General features: G+C 40.8%; 1 long non-coding RNA gene across 1 annotated transcript; it reads left to right on the plus strand.

Moving 5' to 3' along the window:
• On the plus strand, positions 1-1,311 carry LOC120065791. The gene is made up of 3 exons (XR_005478720.1): positions 1-105; positions 762-849; positions 981-1,311. It is a non-coding gene; the product is annotated as an uncharacterized LOC120065791 (long non-coding RNA).
• Positions 1,312-6,495: the final 5,184 nt, after the last annotated feature.

Consider the following 6,495-nt stretch of genomic DNA (forward strand, 5'->3'; position numbering starts at 1 on the left):
GTCGCCCTCCTGTCCGGAGATGCCCCTCAGTCCAGAGGCGCCCCTCAGTCCAGTGGTGCCCTTTTCTCAAATCCAGGGTCGGTGACGAGGGTCTCCGCTCCTAAGGTATCACAGAAGTGGGCCGAGACTATGGTGGAGTGGGGTCCTCGTCCCGCTCCAGAGCCGCCACCGCGGTAAATGCCCACCCAGACCCTCCCCTATAGGTTCAGGTTTTGCGGCCGGAGTCCGCACCTTTGGGGGGGGTACTGTCACGTTCTGACCTTAGTTCCTTTTTTATGTCTTTATTTTAGTTTGGTCAGGGCGTGAGTTGGGGTGGGCATTCTATGTTGTTTTTCTATGTTTTGTTCTATGGTTATATTTCTATGTGTTTGGCCTGATATGGTTCTCAATCAGAGGCAGGTGTTAGTCGTTGTCTCTGATTGGGAACCATATTTAGGTAGCCTGTTTTGTATTGTGGGTTGTGGGTGATTGTTCCATACGGGACTGTTGCGTTTTCGTTCGTTTGTTCGTTTATTGTTTTGTTCTTTGTTTTCAAGTTTTCTAATTAAAATGGATAATCATCACGCTGCATTTTGGTCCTCCGATCCTTCTTACTACTCCTCCTCAGATGAGGAGGACGACGATCGTGACAATAGTGAAGACATCAAAACTATGAAACAACACATATGGAATCATGTAGTAACCAAAAAAGTGTTAAACAAATCAAAATATATGTTATATTTGAGATTCTTCATTGTAACCACCTTTTGCCTTGATGACAGCTAAAGCTGGTGACCCTCTGTTTGAGCTGTATGACAATGCACCAGGCTACTGGCCAATCATATCCAGTCGCCCACAGCTTGTGAGCAGGTAAGGCACTCCTGTATATTCACCATAATATGAAATACTGTAATTCATAAGACAAAATTCAATTAATTCAGCTTGAAGATGGACAGACGTGCATTCTTTTTAGATTAGTTTGTACAACCTTTTTTTTGCAGGTTCAACTTAATTTACAATTAAATCCCAACAACCTGAGTGTGGCGACCAAGGACTGTCTCTGTGAGTTCAGTCTGGGCAGAGGAAAAGGGGCAAGCAGAATTTCACTACACCTACCTTTAAACAGAGTGCCCTATGGTACTAAACATTTGAATATCGATCTGTATAGAAAATAAGATCATGTTATTAATCTTTTTCTGTCAACTTTTTTATTCTTACAGAATTATAACTTTGTGACATGAAACCTTTTGTATTAACACAAAAGTATACTTTTTATGTTGGTGTAGATGTTAACAAAATAAAACAGTGTGCTTTTGGGTTTTTAATCATTGTAACATACTTCCTTGTCATTGTCTTTCTTTACTTTTTAATGAATTACCAAGGAGTTATCTTTTATTTTCAATTAAAGATGGCTTTAAAACATTAAACTAAGAAACAGTTTTCTTTAATATACTGACCAGCTTGTCATATTGCTGTTTCAATACTAGTGATAGCGTAGCTATTACACCAGTCTAAACAAGTTACAAAAGTTTGTTTATTCCAACTGATCGCCATAAGGCTATTCTACATCAATAGTGGTGTATAGAATGTTGTTCATTTGTCAATTAAGCATATTGTTCATATGATGACAATATGACAACTTTCATCTTAGTAGCCATAAGTGACAGCATGTCTAAACTGATATTGAAAGCAAGACTTGTACTGCCAGTGTGTCCTTTGTGACAACAACTTACACAACAGTTGTGGTCATTGGTTTTAACATCTCCAAAGTGTTGTCATAACCTAAATTCATGATACTGGTAATGTGTCATAAGAATGTTACCAGATAGCATTGTAAAAATGGAATAGCCTACACACTGGTCAAGACAAGGATCAAACGGAACTAGCTATAAATGTCCAGTATATTCAGAGCATTGGGAATGGAGAATAGCAGAGCTTCTAACCTCCAGGATCACAGCTTTGTCAGGCAACTACTGACCATAACATCTATAAGCAAGAAAAATGGATAGACAATGTCCACAGATTGTTTATTTTCTTCAAATGATTTTTAGTATGAGGACAGTTTCCTTTCCTGTAATCTGCTATCTACCACTGTTGCCCTCAAATATCTATCTGCAAAAATGCAAAATTATGTAAAATGCTTCAGGTGATACACAATGTATAGAATATTTTTGAAAAGGTGCCAAGTAGGCTAACATTTGATTGGTGAACCAAGTGTGTGTGGGGGAGGAGTAGATGTTGTCATGCTCATTTAAAACATGAACCAAGTTATTTTCCTGAGTTTCTGTTTCTCTTCACTCTGCTGTGGAGTACTAACACAAAGCCATTTCACCATGCAGCCGACCAACTTTTCTACTTCCTTCAACTTTGATGGGAACCTTACTTCCAACTGTACCACCATCTTGGACAGCAACCTCACCTCCAACAATACCTCCAGGGACTTTAATGTTCTAGCCCCTTGCTTGGTTCTAGGGCTGTGCTTTCTAGTGGGACTGCCTTGCAATATAGCAGTGATTGTCACCATTGCTAAAAAAATCAAGCACATGACGTTGAAGGAGAACGAGAGCTTCTCTCTGAAGTTGATCCTGAGCCTAGCTGTCTCAGACACTTTGTCCCTCAGCACCATCCCTCTGGTCATCTACGTACTGACCTATGAATGGACCCTTGGTACTTGGATGTGTGGCCTCTCCACCTACGGCCTGTACTGCTGTTTGTATGGCAGTGTTCTGAATGTCACCTTGATAGGTGTGCACCGGCACTGCATTGCGAAGAATGAGACTAGAAACACAATGAGCAACCCTTCCAAGGAGCGACACCTCAAGGAGCGACATAATAAGATGCTGGTGGGCCTCTGGGTACTGGTGTGTGTCCTCGCCTTCCCCATTGTCTTCACTCGAGGGGTTGAGCCCAAGAGGGGACGGCTGAGGTGCCAAAGGAGTACAAGGTTGGAATGGGAGAAAGTGTCAATTCTTCTGATGGAGACTATTTTTGGGTTTGTCATCCCATTCTCCATCCTGGCCACATGCTACTTTTGTTTCCAGAAGAGGAACAAGCCAGAGGACACAGAAGAGGAATGCACAATGCATCGAAAGGCTGTCTCAAGGCATCAGAGAATGAAAAATCTAGTGACCAGCATTTTAGTAACCTTCTTTATATTCTGGATGCCTGTAAATATCATCAATGTGGTAGATATTGCAGCTACTTTAGTCAGAACGGCTCATCCGGGGGACTACAACAACATGAAATATTTTAGGAGGATGGTTGGGGATAATGCCAAGGCTCTGATCTTAATCAACAGCTGTTTGAACCCCTTCTTGTATGCCTTTCTGTATGAAAGGCAAAAGAGAAAAAGAGAATTAAGCCACAGAATCAGAATCTAACCACCCCATGAATGCAACTTTGCGTCTGTCTGATGAGTGTGATTACTGCAGTAGCTTCGTGTGGGGCCAACACAGTGGTGTAGTGCAATCAGGCAGGTGATCAAACATGTTCTTTGGCAGAATACGTGTTTGCATTTTGGTTGTAACGTTTACTTTACTTTGAACTTTCAGTGGACAACCCTATGAGTGTCTTTCAGAACCCCTCCTAAAACCCCACCTGTTTCATTTAGGTTGTTTTCAGTGACTCTTTGTTACTTCCCCTTTTTGTTTGAGTGAAATGTTTGGTTTTCTTGTAGGGGAACGTAAAATATGTTATAAATGAATGTTTTTATTACTAACCAATAATTATCTTATGATTAGAAGAATGTGAAGATACATTTTGTGGTATCTTTTTAGATACTTAGCTACATCATTGTGTTTTACACAAGCCAGAATTCGAATGAATCAAAGTCGAATAGTGGATGATCCGAATTTCTCTGCAAGTCCTCTCCTTTTGCCTTTTGCCTGTGTTCAAAGCATGTTTGATTTGTCTGTATTTATTTGATGGGTAGTATTTCGTGATCGCTTGTCAAATGTAGGCCAGTGTGGTTTGTCTCTGACATTTATAGCTCTCTGTCTCTCAAAAGCTTGAGCTTCACAGTTTCCAGTGAAACACCAAAACACTTGGTGGATAAAATATAATCAGAACAAAACAATAAAATTCTGTGTGTTATAAAACATGCCTCCTGAATATTTCGCAATCTTTTCATTAAAACTCATTGATTTGCTGAATTAAATGTTTGACGCTAAATTGGTATCAGGTACCTGATTATGAATTGACCAAATAACTATTTTATATGAAGAAGAAAAAACATATCAAGGCTTTGAATAAAGTGCATATTATAATAGTGTATCATCTGTTCTGTCTAACTGTATAGAGAAACAATCCTGATAACATCGTTGTTTTATGTTCTAATTAATGATGAATGTAATTATCACTGAACAATGCTGCTGCATTGTGCAGTTATTTGATGTATTTTATGGTGAAAGGAATTGCTAATAAATTATTGCCTGTGGTGGCTTGATGTACTGTACATGTAGAAGAAGTAAACAGCTATTTGTTTGTTATACATTTGCCTTTTGTGGTATGGCCTTTGTTTTATCTGATGTTTCATTTGCATACAAAGTGTGTGTGTGCGTGCGTGCGTGTATGAAATTATGCCCACCTTCCTTTGCACTAGCTGTGGCTATACTCCATAATCCCTCAAATACAGTAACATTGACAAAGTCAGTGTGTTAGGAATAATCAGGCTGGGTCACCGCTGTGTAATAATAGACTGACCTTGCAATCATTGCTGAAATTCATATGGCCACATGAAGATAAAACACAACTAAACATTGCCATCAAGTGTCTTCATAATAGGATTCATGCTTAATATTGCTGCATTGGTATAGACCAGGGGCCTTTTCTTTCCAAGGGACCCCCTCCCAGACAAACTGGCGAACCAGGGACCCCCATCATACGTTAGCAAAAACATGTCTCCACATCTTGTCTTATCATCAGGTGAATGAGAATGGCAAGGAGACGTAATCAACATTTTAACATGAATAGATTTGGTAGATCGTTTTTCATTATTTTGACCTCCCCACATTATAATTGTAAGAGGTGTAAACTCTAACATAGCCTATTAGCTAGAAAGGTAACTCCAAACATACAGTTGAAGTCGGAAGTGTCAGGATTTGGCCAGGATTGTTCAGGTTTTGGTCACTAGATGTCCCCATTGCACCTTTTTTGAACCTTTTGTTTTTTCCTTGCTCTAATTATTGTTTGCACCTGTGTGTCGTTCCCTTGTTGGTATTTAAACCCTGTGTGTTCCTCAGTTCTTTGCTCAGTGTTTGTATGTTAGCACCCAGCCCCAGCCCCAGCCCCAGCCCCAGCCCCAGCCCCAGCCCCAGCCCCAGCCCCAGCCCCAGCCCCAGCCCCAGCCCCAGCCCCAGCCCCAGCCCCAGCCCCAGCCCAAGCCTTGTTGTGAACATATATTTCTCTTATTGGATTTTCCAGAGGTTCTCTGGTTTAGTTCTTGTGTATTTTTTGATTAGTCTTTTGAGGTTTGTTTTTTCCCTGCTGTTTTTACCACTTTGTGGAGTTTCTTTGTATTTTGGAGGATATCCATTTTTTGCCTCTTGGCTTTATTTTGGACGTTGTGGATTTATATTCTTTGCCTGAAGATCTTGTTCTTTTATTAAACCACCATCTCTAGTACTGCTGAGTCTGCCTCATCTTCTGGGTTCTGCCGACTATTAGTGACTGTTTCTCACACCGGGTCCTGACAGGAAGTTTACATACACCTTAGCCAAATACATTTAAACTCAGTTTTTCACAATTCCTGACATTTAATCCTAGTAAAAATTCCCTGTCTTAGGTCAGTTAGGGTCACCACTTTATTTTAAGAATGTGAAATGTCAGAATAATAGTAGAGAGAATGATTTATTTCAGCTTTTATTTCTTTCATCACATTCCCAGTGGGTCAGAAGTTTACATACACTCAATTAGTATTTGGTAGCATTGCCTTTAAATTGTTTAACTTCGATCAAACGTTTCGGGTAGCCTTCCACAAGCTTGCCACAGTAAGTTGGGTGAATTTTGGCCCATTCCTCCTGACAGAGCTGGTGTAACTTAAATCAAATCAAATCAAATGTATTTATATAGCCCTTCTTACATCAGCTGATATCTCAAAGTGCTGTACAGAAACCCAGCCTAAAACCCCAAACAGCAAGCAATGCAGGTGTAGAAGCAAGGCTAGGGAAAACTCCCTAGAATGGCCAAAACCTAGGAAGAAACCAGGCTATGAGGGGTGGCCAGTCCTCTTCTGGCTGTGCCGGGTGGAGATTATAACAGAACATGGCCAAGATGTTCAAATGTTCAAAAATGACCAGCATGGTCAAATAATAATACAGTAGTTGTCGATGGTGCAACAGGTCAGCACCTCATGAGTAAATGTCAGTTGGCTTTTCATAGCCGATCATTGAGAGTATCAGCAGGTCTGGGACAGGTAGCATGTCCGGTGAACAGGTCAGGGTTCCATAGCTGCAGGCAGAACAGTTGAAACTGGAGCAGCAGCACGGCCAGGTGGACTGGGGACAGCAAGGAGTCATC

The sequence above is a fragment of the Salvelinus namaycush genome, chromosome 21 (genome assembly GCF_016432855.1).
Source record: "Salvelinus namaycush isolate Seneca chromosome 21, SaNama_1.0, whole genome shotgun sequence".
NCBI classification, from domain to species: domain Eukaryota; kingdom Metazoa; phylum Chordata; class Actinopteri; order Salmoniformes; family Salmonidae; genus Salvelinus; species Salvelinus namaycush.